Genomic DNA, 21,628 nt, shown 5'->3' on the forward strand with positions numbered 1-21,628 from the left:
ATAATAGAAGCTGCACATGACACTATAGTGATAGGAAATCAGGTTAAATAGCAAGGTCCAGTGTTACAAAATTAACATTTGATACAGAGTTGTGCGGTTCATGAGCAACAAGGCCGACGACTACCAAAGGTTGGGCTGATCGGTGTGAACTGTGAAGGCAGAACAAAAAAACAGTCAAAAGTAAACTTTGGCATGAATCAACCATTGGAACTATTCCAGGGATGGAAAGACAATCAGGTGTGGTGTGACCACTCAAGGCCTTCGTGCAGCTGCAGGCGTAGTAATGGGGGAAAAACAGCAAACCATCGACCAATCGCTTGGCCAAGAGTTTGCCCGAGACGTTCTCTTTCAAGAAACGTATTCTCTCAGCCTTTGTTTTAGCGTGCTGGTGAGCGCATACTTTCCATGTCGGCCTGGGCAGAGGGTTGGGACACTCAGCCCGGGAATGGCAGATTAAACTTGGGCGATCGTTTTTCCTTTACAGGGTTCGCTTTGTTTCCAGTCACAAAAAGCGGCTGTTGTCCAAGATCAGTGTGGTGCATCAGAAAGTTACTGCTCGTGTGGACTCAAGGAAGCATAAAAAAAGGGGAAGAGCATCACCAACAAACGTTTGAAAAAGAAACAAACCCACAACACCATGAGTTATGCAGATACATTCAATAAAGCAGAAATAAATAAATAAAATACACAATAAATCAAGCATCTGCCACAGTTGAGAAATCCACTCCAGACTATCGATCATATTTGGAATAATATGGCTAGTTAGTCAACCTTCAGTGGCGCTAACTAGATATTGATTCCTTTGATGAAGTTTAAATGGAGGGATCACTGAAGATTCATTCCTCCCATTGTCCGAACTACAACAGCTTTTGTTAGTGTTTGTGCAGCTAGCGTCGTCAGAATTACATCAGAATGTGAGAGGGCCAACACCCACCGCTCCTCAAAAAATGAAAACCCACCTTGTGCACTTCACCTCTACATCATAAATAGGAAGTCATTCTTTTGTTACAATATAATGGAATAACAAAGCAATAATGATTAGCCACCCAACAAAATTTGAGCTAAAATGTTGGCAAAAAACGAAACAAAAACAATATAAATTATTAATAAAATAATCGTAATATCAATCAAAAGCCCTTAATGATCACATGGGATGAAGAGGGGTCGTGACTTGCCAACAGCAACCCGGTTTGGTTGGGAAAGATGTTCAAGTAGCCAGTACGGTCGACTTCCTTAAATTAAATATATATATATATTTCAACATCATGGCAAGCACAGCGATGAAGCCAGAAAATATAAGCCATCATCAGATGTGTACTGCTTTGGCCTTCAGTGAAAAGATAGCACATTCTTCAGAGCTGGAATGCGGCCTCACATGCAAAAACAAACAATTCAAAGCAGTCAATGTGAAGCAAAGGTTTTCAGATTTGGTCCCACTTTGCTCTTCTGCAATGATAACGGGGAAAACAGACGACGCTTATTTTACAAGCCAGCCTGAATGACATAATCAAAACATAAGAGAATTTGTGTTAAGAGTTAGAAAAGGTGCCGGAGGGGGGCGGATATTACCAATATAACAAGAAAAGTTTGTTAGACTCTGTTAAAGTAATCGCCAGGTTGGGGGGGGGGGGATTAAACACCCAAACAAAATCAAAAATAAATAAAGCACAAAACAAAACATTAGGAGACATGCTAAACGGTGAGATAGATAAAAGCCTTAATATGCAACTCCTCATAGCTGCCAGCAACTACAAAGATAACTTGTGACAGCAACCAGAACACTACTTACAGACAGGGGCATAGTGGTGAGCACAAATACAGCGATATGGGCTCAGAGGCAGGAGCACACCCTTAAAGATGGAGTGGACGGAGGTTATGTTTTCAGCCCTGTCTGGTTGGTTGGTTATTTGTTTGTTTGTTTGTGAACAGGATATCTCAAAAAGCAGCTGCACAGATTCAGACGATTTTTGGTGGAGAGGTTGGGTCTGCGACAACGACGAAAGTATCAGATTTTGGTGAAGATTTGGATCCGGATCTCGATCTGAGAATACATATTTTAAAGTAATTCTTCACCATTGACTGATCAGGCTAAAATCGATAGGGCATGATATTTCAAAAGATTATGGATGGATTATGACAAAATTTGATGGATAAGTTGGTTCGGCGACGAGAACAAACAGATTCGATTTTGCATCAGGTTCGGATCCAGATCCGGTATCAGTGGGATACAAAACATAAACTGTTCAGGCTGGCGGAGGTATGCTCTCTACCGAGTGCCGTTATAGTTTAGACTGCAGATCCTGAAGGAGTGGTAGCACAGAAACATCAGATTCATGCAAAGCAGCCCAGGGCCTACAATTCCACAGGTTGGTAAAATACACGAGTCGCTCTAACATGGAACATGAAAGTCAAGATCTTATTGCGCATCACGTTAACATGGATATTCTTGATCGTTCATCGACAAAGCAGAGTCGTTACAACTTCAAACCACATGCAAATGTTATGAAGAAGCTACATCATCATCATCAGCAGCAGCAGCAGCGCCTCAAATATCATATACTGTCATCACCATCAAATCCACTTCACAAATAACAATAAATACGAATCATGAACAAAAGAAAAACAAAATTACATACTCGATTTGAGAAGTCAGCACCTGTCAAGTCACCAGGTTAATGAATAGAGTGCTGCTACAGGCGAATGTTCACCCCCCTTTGAGGCATGGTGCCTTCGTTTCTAGCCGTAGCCCGATAGGAGGGACAGGAAGGAAATGACCAAATTTCTCAGCACCAGTGGAAATCAAGGAGGCTTTAAAGTCACCATCCCATAATCTGGCCAGACATTGGCCTGGCTCACCTGAGTGGTCTTAACACTCCAGAAAAAGTGGAAAAGCGTCATTACAGCAAAATATACTTCTCAGCTGAACAACTGGGGTTTTAGTAGTTCTATCCATTATGGATTGAAGCAAATGGGTTTTTGATATAAATCCTCAATTGCCTTCATAATAAATTAGGATTTAATTGAAGTGTAGTTCTTTAAATATCAACGACAAAATAAATAAAAATATCCCCGAGTGGGCTGATGGTCACCACGTGAGGTTGTAGTTCAGACCAGTGCTGATTTCGGGGGGGGGTCCCCTGGGAGGGCCCCTGATACAAAATCGGAAACATCCAACACCAGGCCATCGAACATTAGGGCTGTATCGGGTTTCGGTTTGTAAATAAGGGACGAGTAGGGACCCAAAGTTTGGGGGTTAACCCTCCTCACCCTCACCTCCCCCCGACTCCCGGGGGTCCCCATGATCCAGAATAGAAAAATCGAAGCCAGAGCGATTGTGCAGGCTACTGTCTTGTATTCATATGTCAAGTTTCAGAACAATCAGCTGGGTGACAAAGGAAGAGTAGCAAAAATAGCAAAAACAGTTAATGGACAGACATCCAGACATCACAAGCTATTTTATAAGTTCATCTCTTCGACAATCGAGATGAGATGACCCAACAATTGTAAAATATGCACACCCTTGAATGTGCACATTGTTAGGTTGAAGTGTGTGTATTGTTATTTGTCACCTCGATATGCAGGTTTCAGAAGGTGGAACCTCTACCCTCTACCTTTGTGTGTGTGTAAGTTGGTGCCTGCTATCTCAACACCTGAGTACATTAAGGAACATCAAACATTTCTTGAAAGCTTATGACAGACAGTTAACACCACAGGGTGACACAGAGGACCAAACAAGCTTAACAATCCGAGGCGTTTAATTCAATGACGGACCTTCGTTACACGCGAGGGATACAAGTGGGGGAGAAGCCGTAAGCGCTTACCTTCACGGATCCCACCGGCAGTCTTCAGACCTGCAATGAATCAACTCAAACCGACACGGAATCAAAATGTACAAAAATACCGGATTTATTAAAGAAAATGCCGGTCACAAGATAATGCACAAAAAAACTATATTCCTAATTGGAGCGCTCCCACACAGACCCACCAAATACAGACAAAGGATAAAATAACTGGAAAATAAATGTATGGTTTGTGGCACTTCACTCAAATGGGCGAGTGTATCTTGTCAGGAATCGTCAAAGATCGTCTGAGGCCTTGGCGGGAACCACACACTTTGCCGCGAAGCGCGTGGGCGGGGAAAACCAGGCCTCCGGGCACAGTTCGCTCTTCCAGCCACACTCATCTTTGCCGTCCTCATGTAGGAAACCGCAGCTCTCGACCCACAGCTCTTCCTCCTCACGATCACTATGAAGTTGTCGGAACACGACTGCCCGTGATGAATCCCCCTTGTGCAAGAAGACAAAATGCGACCATTCGCTATGGGATCCAGAACGAGAAGGAGCGAGAAGAAATGTCTGCCATTCACCACCAGATACAGAACCCGAAAAGCAAAATGTCCACCGCTCCAATTATTTTGTACTCGAGGCTCTGAAGTCATCCCACGATGTCTCCGTGTCCGCCCCCAATCAGTCAGTCCCATTTTACCAGTCCTTGTGCCAATCAAAGACCAGACCAATCACTGCTCTTTGGGGCGTGGCTCATGGCCCTGCCTGTGCCAGTCTGCTCACCAAGTCAGTGTTATCAGCGGTAGTGCTTGATGCCTGCTTTTCCGGTTGGTTTTTAATTAGCGTTGTTAAGGGCCGATTTCTTATTAGGTGGGTGTAGTGCGGTGTCATAAGGGACACAGGAAAAGATTAGAGGCAATTACATACAGGGGATTAATTTACCCATAATCCCTCACTAATTAACAAACCCCACCCCTCTCATGGGGACGAAGATACAAGCTCTTCCACGACATACGGTCTACAGGAATTTCCTACTTATGATATATCAAGGTTTCTTCTTCTTCACGACAGTCAGAGCACACTAATCTATACACTACCTGGACTAAGGTATTGCCTACCCCCTACAAACGTCACAATATATATATATATATGACTCTATGGTAAGATCTCCAACTTTAATTGAACAATGACAACGTTTCGATTAACAACATGTGACAAAGCCACACACCTCCGTTAATCTTCCTCAAGAGTGATAAAATCATCTCAACATCCCCTTATATGCATATTTGAGTCATTGTTGGTTCAATTAAGGGTTGGAGATCTTACCATGGAGTCATTTGGATTTACTCCCAACCGCAAATCTTTGCTTTTATATATATATATATATATATATATATATATATTAGGGTGGTGCTCAAAATAATTTTTTTAAAATATTTACTGGGACATGGCTTTATGTTATTCCTTTTGTTCCAAAATGAAAAGACACCAAATTATGAAAGCAATCTGATTTTATTTAGGGGTGCCACATCAGCCTTCAAACTAAAGGTGTCTACAAAACTTTTCTATATATGGATCGAAAGCAAAACCAGAAGTTTGTTTTATGAAAATCCACCCTCCACTCACTTTCTTTGTATTCTAGCAAACACAAGTTACAATAGCTGCACAAATAGCACGATATTGCTATGAAAACTCAAATTCAATGATAACATTCCAAATGTTCAGTTCATAAAATGAAGAGACACCATATCACATAATATTAAAAAACCCAAATATAATGAGAAATGTAACTCCTATTTCTGGGCCTGTTTCACCACTGTTGCCTTCTTGGCATCGGGGTACATCTTCCTGTGAGCAGCAACAACTTGGAGCAGAGCTTGCTTTTGCTCTTCATCCTTTGTAAGGAGCTTATTGTAGTCTTGTATCAATGCGACACCCCTTTCTGCCCTGTCGTTCACCACGACTAAGCCACTGACGGCTTTCTTTGCTTCCTGAAAGCTGGTTTCTTGCTCCCATGAACCAGTATCCTTATCCATCCAATCAGTTGGGGTCCCTAGGATGCTGAAGAAATGCTTGGTGTGTTTTGTTATGAGGCCAGCGATTGACAGGGCGGTTCCTCGTTTGATAGCTGGTCTCTTTGGAGAGGGGTTTTCACCGTCATTTTTCAATGCTTCAATCATATTGATCTTGCTTTCTTTGTCAATTCTGGTGTCAAAGAATGCAAATGCCACTAGTACTGGGCTCATGTACCACGTGTGGCGGCCAAGTGCCTTCAAGGCTGCCTGAGCCATCTTCTGATTGATTTGTTCAAACTTTTCAAACTTCTTGAAGAGGTTAATGTCATTCAGGGGAGCCTCAATAGCTTGTGGAGCCCGAAACTAAGCCTGTACATACACAAGGCAGACAAAAATGTTGAAGGCTCGGAGTTCTCTCGCCTCTCGAAGTGTCAAGTGGAACTCTGACCGAAACATGAACACCTGTAGTGAATATAGTGCTTTTGCCATCCATCTTCTGGCTCTGTGCATTGCTCCTGGAGCCATGATCCGGATTCCACGAGGTGGGATTCCTCCCATGTAGATGACAGTCAGTTCTAGGAGTTCACGATAATCATCTCGTGGCTGCTGATCTTTCAAACACACAATAACGTTTTTGCTTCCAACACAGTGTCTACAGATCCCATTGAAGCCTTCCTCTCTGAGAATTGATCGTGAAGAAACTTCCTGTCCTCGGGGTTGGTGATTATGGCCTCCGAATCTGCATGCCTAAGATCAAACGTCTTCTCCAAGGAGGCCTTGAAGGGTGCTTCCTTTTTCTCTTGGGTCACACCACCCCGCTTTGCACCTTTTTGGAGGCTCCTCCATTCTTCATATAGCCTCTCCAAACGATGGATGCAGTGCTGCTTCGTCGTTGTAGGTAGGTGAGCTTTTTCCCAGAACTTCACAACCTCTTCAATGGTGAGGGTTGCACTCTCCCGGGCAGTGCGATTCTCCTTCTTCAGGTGATGGAAAAACAGGACAAGAGATTGATGCACAGTCGGGAGCTTGGCACCTTTGATGGCATCTCCAGAAGTGGACCCAATGAGATACACATTATCCTGAGCCCGAGTTTTCAATGAAACACTGGTACTAGCACATGCCATATCTGCAAAATAAGCAAGAATGTGGGTAAAATCCTGTTAATTCTTACTCCACAGGGTCACTCTCTACAAAAGAGCCACAGTCAATAAGTTAGGCCTACATATTACACACTAAAAAAGCGTACCCCTGACCCCGGGAACCTGTACAAAACATGCATGAAAATTGCCCAGATAGTGATCATAGGAAGTCTCAAAACTGTATGTTTAATATATTGTATATATATAATGTATAATGTGTATTGATGTATATTTATTATTTAATGTATATTTACTATATATTTATTTTTAATATTATATTTAATGTATATATATAATTATGTATTTATTTTGTGTATATACAGCCCAAAAAATGGGAATTCCTATTTTTGCATGGGGGAAAATTCATCACTGATGTGGCACCCCTAAATATTATTGGATTCCATTCAAATTTGGTGTGGTTTCCTTTGACATAAAAAGGAACACAAATAGACCATGTCCCGGAGAAAATCTGCATTTTGCTTTTTTGAAGCCCACCCTAATATATATATATATATATATATATATATATATATATATATATATATATATATATATATATAACTGTGAGAAATAGTAGAAACTCCACAGTACGATCAGGGCGTCTCATTTGCAATAAAAAAAATAATCGGGAGATTAAATCAGACGCGGACGTAGCTTCAGGACGTCGATCTTTAATTTTCGACAAGCTTTCGACCAACAAAGGTCTTCTTCTTAGTCGTCCCCAAGTTCAACGGAAGTCTGTTGATTACTTCCGTTGATGATAACTCATCACTCATCATCAGTGATGAAAACTCATCAGTGATGAAAACTCATCAGTTCCGATGACAACTCAGCAATGATGCATGGAAGGTATCAATGGAAAGCTGAGGATCTCCTCTTAATTAGTAAACCACATGTAAATTGTCCAAATAAATAACCTTTGCATATTAACCCCTTGAATTCGGATTACCTTTTTTTTGATACACACTGTATGTATGTATGTATGTGTATATATATATATATATATATATATATATATATATATATATATATATATATATATATATATATATAATCATATATATATATATATATATAATCATATATATTGTTGCGGTTTTAGAACCCACACTTTTGTAAATAATAATCACTTGTAAATATGACATTAAAAGGTTAAAGGTTGCACCCTTAGTCCGCAAGCAACACGTAGGCCACCATAGGAACTCAGTTATTTCCTTATTATGTGTTAGTTAAGGCTGTGTTTCCAATAGTTGAATCTGCGTTGCATCAATCAAATAAGGAGTAGGCCCTTTCGTCCATTTTGCGACCTCTCTCCAATTCTGTTACGCGCCTTGGTTAGCATTCGCACAGGCGCCGCCATTGACCATGCGGTCGGCTCGAGGAAGAAGGGGGCGGAGCGCCAGGAACAAGGTGTGGCCACGTCAACGAGCCGTCAAAGGCAGAGCCGGTAAGCCCTTACCAGCCAACCAGGGCTGATGAAATATCACTGGCGGGCGTGGCCTTTGTGGAGCGCGTGGTGATCAAAAAGCACGATATATAAGCGCGAGCACAAAGCCCTTTCACGGACTGCGCCACGGACTGCCTTTTGATACGGACTTGGTCGGCAGCGTGCATTACAAACGGAGTTCTTTCACGGACTTCTTCGGGGTGAACTGCGTATACGGACTTGCGAGGACTTGCTCAGCGGCACTCTTGTAAGAGAAGATATACGGCGAGAGAGGAGATACGGCGGCGCTCATTGCAAACGCGGAAGCTGCCTGCCGGGTTTTCGCCCACGGAACCGGAGCGACACCTGGAGCCGGACCCCAACGCCTGGACCATCCGCCTGGACCTTCCACCCTACCAGCTACCATCCCGTGTGTGTGTGTATGTTTGTCCGGGGTTGTAAGTTAAGACTGTATAGTTAAGCCTGCCCTGTGTCCTTCTCCTTCTTCTTCTTCTTCTTCTTGTACATTCATTCCTTTCCTCTTCTTTTTGATTGTAAACAAGCGTTACGCCTTGGTCCCCCGTCGGTGAAGTGATGTAAGTTGACAAAGTGGAAGACGCAAGGCGGCCATCTTGGATTTTGATGTGGCGACCCAATTCTAAACAGCGTTCTTCCTTATGCCTTGATACACCCACACACCAAATTAGAAGTTGGTACTTCGCTTATTTTTCAAGATATTCATCTCACAAGGTTCAGACATACATGGCGGCGGCCATCTTGGATTTTGACGTGGCGACCCAATTTTCAATAGCGTTCTTCCTTATGCCTAGATACAGCCACACACCAGATTAGAAGTTGGTACTTCGCTTATTTTTCGAGATATTTCGCTCACAAGGTTCAGACATATATATGGTGGTGGCCATCTTGGATTTTGACGTGGCGACCCAATTTTCAATAGCGTTCTTCCTTATGCCGAGATACACCAAATTAGAAGTTGGTACTTCGCTTATTTTTCAAGATATTGTTGCGGATATGGGATTTGGCCTCCATATCCGCTTGTAAATATTCCCCTATTTCCCCAATACTCCCCAACTATCCCCAATCCCCCATTCCCTAGTCCCATTGTCTGTCAACAACACTCTGTAGAACCGACCTTCCCCTTCTGCCCCCATTAAATGTCGTGCCCAGGTCCACCGCATCTCACGTAGACAACTTTCGGACATCTTGCTAGCTATTCTTAGTCTATGTCAGTTAAGGACTCGTTTCCATTAATTCTGACTCTTCGTTGCACCAGAATGTGATTGTATGGCACCAGTAGTGAGTTTAGGACCTCCCCATACCTCCTCCCATCTTCCTCATGAAACAATAACAACAACTACAACCACAGCGGGGGCGGCGCGGCCGCGGTGCGGGGAGTGTGCGTCCTCACACCGGCTTGGTTAGCCGCCATTGCCATGTGCGCCCACGGGGTTACCACGAAGGGGCTGGCTGTCAGCTCCTCGTCAAGGGCGGAGCCCGGTAACCCCCGCACCCAATAAGAAGCAACGGGCCGATGCCATCTGGGGCGGAGCTAACGAGCCGAGGGCGTGTCACTCCCCGCCGGATATACGCAGCCACTTACCGGACGTGACGTCAGATGCGCCTCAGCCACGAAGGAGAAACAGACGCCACCTCCAGCGCGACGAGACCTCCCGCATCTCTGGACCGGACCGGGTCGATTCTGCCCCTGCGCCAAGGTGCACCTTGAGCCTCGACTACCTGCCCTTCCTTGCCATCAATCCCCGTGTGAGTCAGTCTTGTCCTGTTTATCTGTCGTCTGTCGGGGTTACTATAAGACCGTGATTAAGTGCCTACCTTACTATGCTGTCTCTCTTGTCCTTGTAATCTAACGTTCCGCAATATTATAACCTCCTCCGGAGGTCTTGAGAACTGTACCCCTGGTGTCGTGTCATTTTAACCCAGCCGTTGTGTCCTTTCCTCAATTGATTTAGCGTAGCGCGACTCGGCCAACGTTCGAGTATAATCGGGTAAACTGTGCAGACGCGGTCATACCAAACCGCTCGGTAAACTAACATCCACAACCGCGTCTGTAACAATATTAATCTCACAAGGTTCAGACATACATGGCGGCGGCCATCTTGGATTTTGACGTGGCGACCCAATTTTAAACAGCGTTCTTCCTTGTGCCTAGATACACCCACACACTAGATTAGACATTGGTACTTCGCTTATTTTTCAAGATATTCCGGTCACAAGGTTCAGACATACATGGCGGTGGCCATCTTGGATTTTTACGTGGGTTGCACCCACACACCAAATTCGAATGCGGTCCTTCGCTTACGCACGCACGCACACGCACGCACGCACGGACGGACGGACGGACGGACGGACGGACACACGGACGGAGGGGAAAACCATAGTCCCCCTTTCGCTCCGCTGTGCGACGGGGGACAATAAATCACCTTGTTATTTCTTGGTTTTTCCCTAATCCGATCGCCTCCGTCCTTTCTTTCCATTGAGTACCTGTGGCACGATTTTGGAACCGCTATAATCGGGTTAGTCTTTGTTAACGGCCTGAGTCGCGGCTCGCTTCGCTCGGCGTGTCCATTAACGCCGCGGCTCGGGCGGGGCTCATTTCCTCGCTTCCCGGAAGGCGCTGGTAATTAGGTAATAGGAACAATTTGGCCTACCACCCTATTCAGCGCTGACCGGAAGTGACGTAATAGCTCCAGGTCTCAGGACGGCCAGCTTAAAGGACAAGGGGATTAACCCCTCCCCCCCTTGATAAGGGGAGAGCCGACCCCCGAATCTGTAACAATTGGTGTCTGGGAGTGGGATTGGACCGAAACAAATTTTATATATCATCTGAACAAATTTGGTCAAAATTTTGAGCGGCCGAAATTTTTATTAAAAGATCCAAATTAAATCGTGCCATGGATAATCAAGGCGATCGGATGCCGGTGGGGGAGATAGAAGAAGGGTTCGAGTCAACCCAGGACCCCAGGGAAGAAGTGGGAGAGATGGAGGCGGAAAGCAATGAGGGTGCGGTAGCAGGGGTTGCAGGCGCACAAAATGGCCAAAATGGCGGCGCCTCGCACGTGGCGGCGAGAGCCGAGCCCGCAGCACCAATAGATATGAACCTCTATGATTCAACTCGCGGCAAGCCTTGAGAAGCTAAATGATAAGATGGATACTCAGGGAAAGCAATTGGGAAGTCAAATTGGGGGGTTAGAAGTCAAATTGGGGAGATTAGACAGCAAATTTGAGGGATTAGACAGCAAATTTGGGGGATTAGAGAACCAAATTGGGTGGTTGAGAAATGATATGGGAGACCAAATAGGGGGGTTAGAAAGTAAATTAGGGGGCAAGTTGAAGGACGTGAGTAGCCACATGAACAAAGGGATAACGGGGTTGGAAAACAGACTGGCCACCCGGGAGAATTTAATGGAAGGAGTGAAGAATGGGTTAACGGGGTTTGAAAGCAGAATGGGTGGCCACATAGAAAAATATGGGAGAGACATTGACCGCAGATCGGGCGAAAAGGTTGCGGGGGTACGCGACGAGGTAGCGCGACTCGAGGAGCGCGGGTTGAGCGAGGCTGAGCAAAGCAAAGATACGTGGACGGGTATAGAAATCGCGACGCGGGGTATGGGGAAGCCGGCGACCGCCGAGGTGGAGGAGAATTTTATTTTATTGGCGCCAGCGGTCGTCGAGCTGAATAAAGAAAAAGAATTAATTCAAATGGAAAAAGAAATTAAAATCGAACCAATCGAAGCAATAGTGGAAATTGGGATTGGAGAGACGGCAGGCATAGAGGCATGATCGGAGATTGAGATGGAATGCACACAAAGTCTGGATTCGCATCGTGATGCTGTGCTTAATAACCAGAATGAAAGTTTGCAGGTGGGGGAGCGAAGAGGAGGAAGCACCAAGGTGAGTAGGGTGGTGTATGGCACGAATAGGTTTTGCGGAAAAGTGTTTGTCGCGAAAGGATTTTTCGCGCGCTTGGGATCCAGACGGCACCCGGGCGTTCGTGGAAGGTCCTTTGTGCTCTGCGTGAAAGTGAATGGTGCGCGTGTGAGAAAAAAGTGTGCGCCGGAGTGAGAGTGTGATACCGAGTGCGAGAGCGAGTGCACATCGGAGTGTATGTGTGCAGAGTGCGACACGGAGTGTGAGTTGGTTGTGGAGCATGTGCGGGAGAGCACACCAAGCGCGTTATTGGGTGTGCAAAAGAGTGCACACCCATGGGTAGGTGTGTGCTGAGTGGGTATGTGCAAGGGTGCACACCCACGAGTGTTACAGAGGATGTAACCGAGGAGAGTGCGCCAGGGTGTGCGCGAGAGAGGTGTGTAACGGAGTGTGTGAGTGTGCCTGGGTGGTGTGCACGAGAGCGTGCGGTGATCGAATGGGTGAGTTGTATGAGGCGTTGGAGCGCCGAGATGTATGAGTAAAGAAAGGAACGCGTGGTGTGAGCATGCGAGGTGAGCATCGACATTAACCGGGTTAGCGTCTAGGCCGACGTATAGCCAACGCGAGCTCTCTGGGCGTGTGCGCTTTGTGTGCTGCGGGGGCCAGCCGGGATCGTTGCCGCGTCGCTCCTGCACGGAGCACCGTGCACGATTCGGGCCGGGCTCCGCCCTGTATGGTCGGTGCCGCGTCGTTCCGGCGACCGGCGCGATTCCAGGGGAGAAAGGCCGGGTCGGACCTGCGCCCCCTAGGGGGCGCGACGCTCCAACTGGGCGAGGTTGGGCCATCGCGCTTGGGAGCGCAAGGCCTTGCGCCGGGATGGACCGTGGAATCTCGGCCGACAAAACCTCCTCCTCAGAATCGTAAATGCCGGACAGACCCAACCAACAGGAGACAGACCATCCACACGCATAGCCGGTTTTTCGAAGCCGAGCAGTAAAAATGCATTCCCGCACCGAGAGGCTCAAGATAGTAGACTGGAATAGTGATAGTGATGGCGAATGGAATATGGTGTAGAGCAGTGGTTCTCAAACTTTTTTGGACTACCGCCCCCTTCTGCCCTCTTGGACCGGCCCAATGCCCCCCCTTGCCCTATCGTTTGTGGTCGGACACCCAGAATCTATATAGATAGGAAGCAAAAATAACAGAAGCCAAATATTTTCTGAATAATATTTTATTTATTTTACTTTACTTTTTATTTTATTTTGCACGACCTACAATGTTTCAGCAGAACAGGTCCAGGTGAGTCAAACTGGGAATCTGTTATCACAGGCCCAAATACCGTTAGTGTGCAGGGTGGGCCTGGTGACTTGCTGCGAGATTACGAACGTCTGGCTCCATCTCAGTGAGGTAGAGACGCAGATCGCCCCTCTTGGTAATGTCAAGGCGGTTTCGATACTTGGTCAGCAGCACCATCACGGCGCTGAACCCTCTTTCAACGAGGTAGGATGTGGGGAACGCCATCAGCAGCAGTTCTGCCTCTGTCCACATTGCGGGGTATTCGCCCCGCTCCAGAATCCAGAATTTGCCGTATTCATGCTGCGAGAATCTTGCCTTCGCAATCATCGTCATTGTGGAGGTTGATAATTTCGTCCTGTAATTCACGCTTCACATCTTGAATGTCACATTTGAATGGGTTGATCACCCATTCTGGCACCGACAGTTCTAGCATGTCTCTGAAATGCTGCTCCATATCTCCACGAATCTTCTCAAGGTGATTGCAATAAACGAGCAGCTCTTCATCAGAAACAGCAGTTTCCTTTGCCAACTCGGGAAAGTGGTACCTATCTCTGCGGCCGAGGGTTTCCCTGTGCAGAGTCGCCTTGGTTACGAATGCACCGATCACTTTCTTTGCTTTAATCAGCGTCATATGGTCACCCTGGAGTTGTTTGTTGACATCATTCAGTATACTGAATATGTCCGTGAGGTAAGCCACATCATTCTCAATCGCATTCACTTTCTCTGATAGCTCCGTATCAATTTCCGACAGAAACTCAACCACGGTTGAGAAGAGGGCATGGAAACGGGTCAAACCTAATACCTACACGACATCAGCGAATATGTGATCATAAAAACCATGCGGAGGGGGAAAGAATGTGGTCGTTGATTGGATGGACATTTTGCCGAATGGCGCCGGGTAACCTGTTCAGACTGAAGGAAGCCCAATGAGCGCTCCAAATCGCCGCTGCTCCTCTAAATCGCCAGTGCCCCCCAAATCATTGCCAGCGCCCCCATACCGCCCGTGGACTCTCAAGCGCCCCCCCGAAAGTTCCCAGCGCCCACTGGGGGGCGGTAGGGACCACTTTGAGAACCTATAGTGTAGAGGGATGGTAGCTCTACCATCCCTCATATCTAGTTGGGCAGAGGAGCTATAGTTTTAGGGTGGCAGTGAAAACTAGCCCGGGAGGGTTAGGATAATGTATAGGGACCTAGAAGAATGACGATAGGTGAACAAGATTTAAGTAGTGACATTGTAACTGTAGTGGGGACGTAGAGTAGAGTAGTTGGTTGATAATGAAGTGGGATGTGCATAGTATAAGGGATGACGGGGAGCACTAATATTAGGGGAAATAGATAGCTTCAATGATGCTGTGTGTGTGAGCAGGAGGTTTCGAATGAAATGAGGAATTGGAATGAGATTCCCGGTGAGCTTATTGAAATGAGGCAATGCTCAAGAGGTGTGTGTGTGTGTGTGTGTGTGTGTGTGTGTGTGTGTGTGTGTGTGTGTGTGTGTGTGTGTGTGTGTGTTTTGAGCGATTGACCTGCAAGTGAAGTACAGGTGTGTGGAATGAATGGTGTGGAGTGAGTGGTGTGGAATACGTGGAGTGGAGTGTATGGTGCGAAGGAGTGGATGGGGGAAGGATGGACCCCTTCACGAGTACCCGGGGAGGGTAGATCAAAGTTAGGTAGAGAGAGTAGGTAAATTGTGGTTGGATATTGACATCAGTGGTGCGGGTAGTTGCACAGAAGTGTTTTGTTGGGTGCATGAGTGTATGGAATGGCTGGGCGTGTGGCCTGTTCGTGAGAATGGTTGGTTGGGCACTCCACCACTGGTAGTCTGTCGGCCAGGTGAGGCCGCAGGTAGGCTCTGGGAGCCAAGTAGAATTCAATGGGGACCGAGGATCCCAAGGAGAGGACCCGGGTAGCCCGATGCCAGCGGGGGCATTAGGGGGTAAGTGCCAGGGAGGGCCTTCCACAGGTAGGTTAGGGTGAGGAGCTAGGTAAGCTCGGGTGGCGACGTTCAGTGGCGGAGGTGTGCAGATGAGCGGACCCGCTGGTGAGCCACACGACCCAGCCCTGAAATTGTGCAAGGGCACAGAAGGAAAAATCGGGGGAGTGAGACCCCAAATTGGTGAGCACCACAGTATGTTCAATGGGAATTGGTGTTTAGTGTTATTAAATTGGTTTAAAACTGCTGGCAGTGATGACCGGTTTACTCGCACCCACTTTTGATACAACCCCACTTTTGATACAACCCCACTTTCATTGGACATGCTTTGACACAACCCCTTGGATACAACCCTGACACACACACACACACACACACACACACACACACACACACACACACACACACACACACACACACACACACACACACACACACATCCCCTACCCCCACCCACACCCCCACACCCCTCCAAACACACACCAACTCCACACACACACACACACACACACATCCCTCCCCCCCCCCCCAAACACACACACACACACACACACACACCCCACCCCCAACACACACACACCCCACCCCCAACACACACACACACCCCACACCCAACACACACACACACACACACACAAACACCCCCACACCCCTCCCCCCCCCACACACACACATATCCAGACAAACGCACATCCCCCCCCCCCCCCCACACACACACACACACACAAATCCCCCAACCCCCAACACACACACACCCCCCACCCTTAACACACACACACACACACTCCCACCCCTAACACACACACAAATCCCCCCACCCCCAACACACACACACAAACAACCCCACACCCCTCCACCCACACGCACACCCCTCCACCCATACACACACACACACCCCACCACACACACACACACACCGACACACACGCACCTCCACACATACACACACACACACAAACACATCCCCCCACCCCCACCCCCCCCCAACCCCAACACACACACCCCTCCACACATACACACACACACACACACACACACACACACACACACACACACAAACACATCCAACCCCCCCTCCTCCACATGCACACCCCAACCCCTCCACACACACACACACACACATATCCAACCCCCCCCCCCCTCCTCCCCCACGCATACCCTCCAAACACACACACACACACACACACACACACACACACACACCCCAACCCCCCCCCCCCCCCCACATACACATCCCCCCCCCCTACACACACACACACACACACACACACACACACACACACACACACACACACACACACACACACATCCAGACAAACGCACATCACCCTCCCCCCCCACCCCTCAAGACACATCCCCCCCCCCACACACACACACACACACACACACACACACATCCCCACACACACATTCCCCCTACCCCCCACCCACATATATACACACACACACAAACACATGCACACATCCCCCCCCCCACCCCCAACACACACACACACACACACACACACACACACACACACACACACACACACACACACACACACACACACACACACACACACACACACACACACACACACACATCCCCCCCCCCGCCCCTAACACACACACACACACACACAAACATGCCCACACCCCTCCCCCCACACCCCTCCACACACACACACACCCTCCACACACACACACACCCAACCCTCCCCCCTCCACACGCACACCCCAACCCCCCGCCCCCCCCCCCGCCCCACACCCTCCACACACACACATATCCACCCACCCCCCGACACCCACACACACATCCACAAAAACGCACATCCACACATAAACACACACACAAACACACGCACACATCCCCCCCCCCCCACCTCCAACACACACACATACACCCCTCCACACTTACACGTGCGTGCACACACACACACACACACACACCCCAAACCCCTCCCCACACACACCCCCCAAACCCCTCCCCACAAACACACATATCCACCCCCCCCCCCACACCCACATCCCCACACACACACATCCCCACACACACACATCCCCACACATACCCCTCCACACACACACCCACACCCTCCACCCACACGCACACCCCTCCACACATACACACACACACCCACACACACACACACCCACCCACACATCCAACCCCCCTTCCTCCACACGCACACCCCAACCCCCCCCCCCCCACATACACACATATCCACCCCACCCCCCACACCCACACACAAACACCCCCACACCCCTCCCCCCAAACGCACACCCCTCCACACATACATAAAACAGTCTCCAGACTTAAACCCCATCGAGCTGGTTTGGGATGAACTGGACAGAAGGGTGAAAGCAAAGCAACCTACAAATGCAACACATTTGTAGGAACTTCTGCAACAGTGTTGGGAAAAACTTCCCGAACAATATTTGATTTCCATTGTAGAAAGAATGTCACGAGTGTGTTCGGCGGTTATATCTGCAAAAGGTGGCTACTTTGCTGAGTCAAAAATTTAAATAAAATTTTGTTAAACAAAATGATTCTATGATTTCTTTTTTATCTCCAATTGTTTATTTGTTCTATGCTAAATTTCAGAGTACATTGAGACATTAAACTGCGTAAATTTCAATAAAAACTGGAAAAATCGAGGTGTTCTAAAACTTTTGACCGGTAGTGTATATATATAAATTTATATATAATATAAATATATTTAAAAAAATAAAATATACATGTATGTGTATTGTGTGTTTTGTGTGTGCAGTGTGCGTGTGTGTGTGCAGTGTGTGTGCAGTGTGTGTGCAGTGTAGTGTAATGTGTAGTGTAATGTGTAGTGTAGTGTGTGGTGTCGTGTGGTGTGTGTGTGTGTGTGTGTGTGTGTAGTGCGTGTGTAGTGCGTGTGTAGTGCGTGTGTAGTGCGTGTGTAGTGCGTGTGTAGTGCGTGTGTTGTGCGTGTGTTTGTGCGTGTGTTGTGCGTGTGTAGTGCGTGTGTAGTGCGTGTGTTGTGCGTGTGTTGTGCGTGTGTTGTGCGTGTGTTGTGCGTGTGTTGTGCGTGTGTTGTGCGTGTGTTGTGCGTGTGTTGTGCGTGTGTTGTGCGTGTGTTATTTCAAAAAGCAGGCTAAAATAAAGAAAAAATAGATTCTTTAAAACCACAAAGCAAAGGAAATCCTAAAGCATCCAAACTCTCTTGAGAAGGCAAAAGGATTTTGTCTGATGGAGGATTATTGATTAAAGAAGATTAGGAAATACTCTCATCTAAACCCCCAAATGACGACTCTAAATGGCTGCATGGATGCATGGCAGTCATTATATTGGGAATGTGATGGCGTCTATTTAATTAAAATCTCAAAGACCACCATCAGCATGCATTAACCCCTGCTTCAAGCACGATGATAGACGGGGGAAAATCCGGCAGTAATCCTCATGACATTAAAAACAACATTAACCCTAACCATTTAACTAGTGAAATTATTGTTCAAAGTGCAACGTGCACTTACACAACCTTGAGCACTGAGGGAATATCACGAGCACACAAAGTTGTCAGTAATCACAAAGAGGGAAATCATTTATGGCGGATTTGAGAAGTACAGTAATGTGCAAAAAGGTGATATTTGAGGGAAAGTCATGTCAAATAACAACCATTAGGCTGCTGGGCCATAGAAGTTCACGGTTCACGTTTCACGGTTCACGTTCACGTGAACAATCGGACCCTGGGCCATAGGATTTCACGCTTGGCTGTTCACGTGTTGCGCGCCAGTTCTGCTTTGGCCGAGTAACCGTCAACATGGACTCTTCGGATGAAGAAGATTGCCTCATTCTGCTTCTACTAAGACGGAGGAAGAGAAAAAGGCACAGAATTTGGAGCCAAGAGCACTTCCTTCTGAGAGAAACCCGTGGTGAATTCCACCGAACATTCCGTTATCTGCTTGACAATCCCGATGAAGAACTGTTTTTCAATTATACCAGGATGTCATACAGGACTTACGATGCCTTGAAGACCCTCGTCCTGGAACATCTACAGCCAGGTCAAACAAACTGGAGAAAATCGATCGAAGCAGAACAAAAGCTCATCATTACTCTCAGGTTGGTACCTATTAATTTGGATAATGTGGTGTTGGTCGTGATGATCTAGGCTAGGGTAATTTGTCTAGTAGTCTAGCGAGTCTACTTTTGAAAACGTTCAGACTGGGTGGTGAGACCTCTCTTCTCTTGCGCTTACAAAGTTATATTTGTTTTCATTAAATTCAATCTATAGATTTGTGTTGTCATAAACTCAGTCTTAATTTTTTTCCAAAAGACATAAAATGACGACTTAAAGAAGAAGATGTGCATGTTCACGCATAGAAAAAGTGTGCATGTTCATTCCGCCTTTCACGCGTGAAACGTGACACGTGAAACGTGAAACATGAAAGGCGTTCTATGGCCCAGACCAAGTCATACTACGTTTGTCCAGTTTTCTTTACACGCGTGAACCGTGAAACGTGAAACGTGAACCGTGAACTTCTATTGCCCAGCAGATGACATCATGACCGAGTAACTTGCTTTCAAGTACTGTACAGTATTGTCACGGGTTCTTTAATGTTCATGACTGGATATCGATGCGATATCACGTGATCTGTAACCTCAACCAAGTGATGTAACATCCCCTCTAAAAGGAAGGATTCTACAAAGCAAGGCCTCACCAGGCACATATTTTGGAACTGGATTTTGGACTAGTACATATGGATAGCATTTCATTTATAGCAAGGTATATGGGTGGAAATTGCTTTATTTTAGTCTCAAACATGTGGAATGTCATATTTGGAACAAAATACAGCACATTCTACCTCCGCAACCAAAAAACAAACATAAAACCAAGGTAAATGTTACACCATTTTCAAGTCTTTAAAATGTGAAAATCCATGTTTTGAGACCCTTTCCTTTCTTTGAGCAAAATAGATCAAATCTCCTCACAATCCACATTTCAGTTATCCCACTGATGATGAACAAGTGCTCTTTATTTTCATGTTTCAAAAAGCAAATAGAGGTGAAACCAAATTAATCAAACAAAAAAATAAAACAAGATCGATAGTCTAATAACGTCGTAGCTGGGCTTCTTTGATACTCTAGTCGAAGAGGATAGTATAACCTGGGTGGGGATACCAGTTAGCAGTTAGCAAATAATGTAAGCCGTGAATTATATGACTTTAGACATAGAGTATGCATAGACATAGACATAGACATAGACATAGACATTAGATCATTCGCTACGTATTGTTCATGGACTAACTAGGGTGCGATCTTTACCAAGCCAATTGATGGGGGTATTTACAGGGGAAACACTTATAAGGGAAAGGACAGGCCTGTTGGTGAATGAATTGGGTTTAAAAAAAAACAAAAAACAGCAAATGGCAAATGATGAACCAATAAATTCCACATTGCTGTGCCACCTTCAGTCGAAAGTCAGGCATTCACAGCAGGTTCGTGAATGGCTTGGGTAAAAATAAATAAATAAATAAATAAATAAAAAACAGCGAATGGAAAACGATGAACCAATAAATTCCACATTGCTGCACCACCTTCAGTCGAACGTCAGACATTGACAGCACTTTCTCTATAATTTCATTCCAAAGAGCATCATTCCAATCACAAATCAATACTATGATAGTAATATATCAAATTATGTTAAATCACAATTGTATTGAGATATCAAACCAGGAAACCGTTATCATCTGTTCACTTCTGGATTCAGAAGCAAGGTCAGTGTTGATCGCATTTCAAAATCATAATTGTATTTAGGAATTTCTGAAACCTCATACCTACCTTACGACACCTGCTGGGACCCCAAAATGTTCCACAGAAGCTTATTATATTTCCTTTTTGTAAAATATGCAACTGTAATGGTTACTAATGCTGTCTCCCTGTCATGTGACCAGATCCTCAGCTCCATTGGTGGACGTTTCTGGGGACATATGGACAGATAAATCCTGTTCTAGATGGCATTAACCTACGGGCTACGCTGTACAAATTCTTCCAAATCAGTTGTATCATGAGACCTCTCTTTATTTCGACACATCACTGCAAATGTTTATGTTCCCTGACTACTGGAGATTTGAACGATGGGAATTAAGCCACATATCTGTTCCATTATGGGCCATAATAC

The 21,628-nt window shown here is 46.3% G+C and overlaps 1 protein-coding gene across 7 annotated transcripts in view; it reads right to left on the minus strand.

The window, feature by feature from the left end:
* Positions 1-21,628, minus strand: part of RIPOR1 (RHO family interacting cell polarization regulator 1) — a 184,187-nt gene that overhangs the window by 65,798 nt on the left and 96,761 nt on the right. The window contains exon 1 of one of the 7 annotated variants that reach the window (XM_068129259.2): positions 2,637-2,706. The exons of the other annotated variants lie outside the window; for them this stretch is intronic. The gene's annotated coding sequence lies outside the window, so the exon portion shown is untranslated. Of the gene's footprint in view, positions 1-2,636; positions 2,707-21,628 lie in introns of those variants that run through there. 7 annotated transcript variants of the gene reach the window in all.

Source organism: Myxine glutinosa, chromosome 9, assembly GCF_964187855.1.
Source record: "Myxine glutinosa chromosome 9, kmMyxGlut1.1, whole genome shotgun sequence".
Taxonomy (NCBI): domain Eukaryota; kingdom Metazoa; phylum Chordata; class Myxini; order Myxiniformes; family Myxinidae; genus Myxine; species Myxine glutinosa.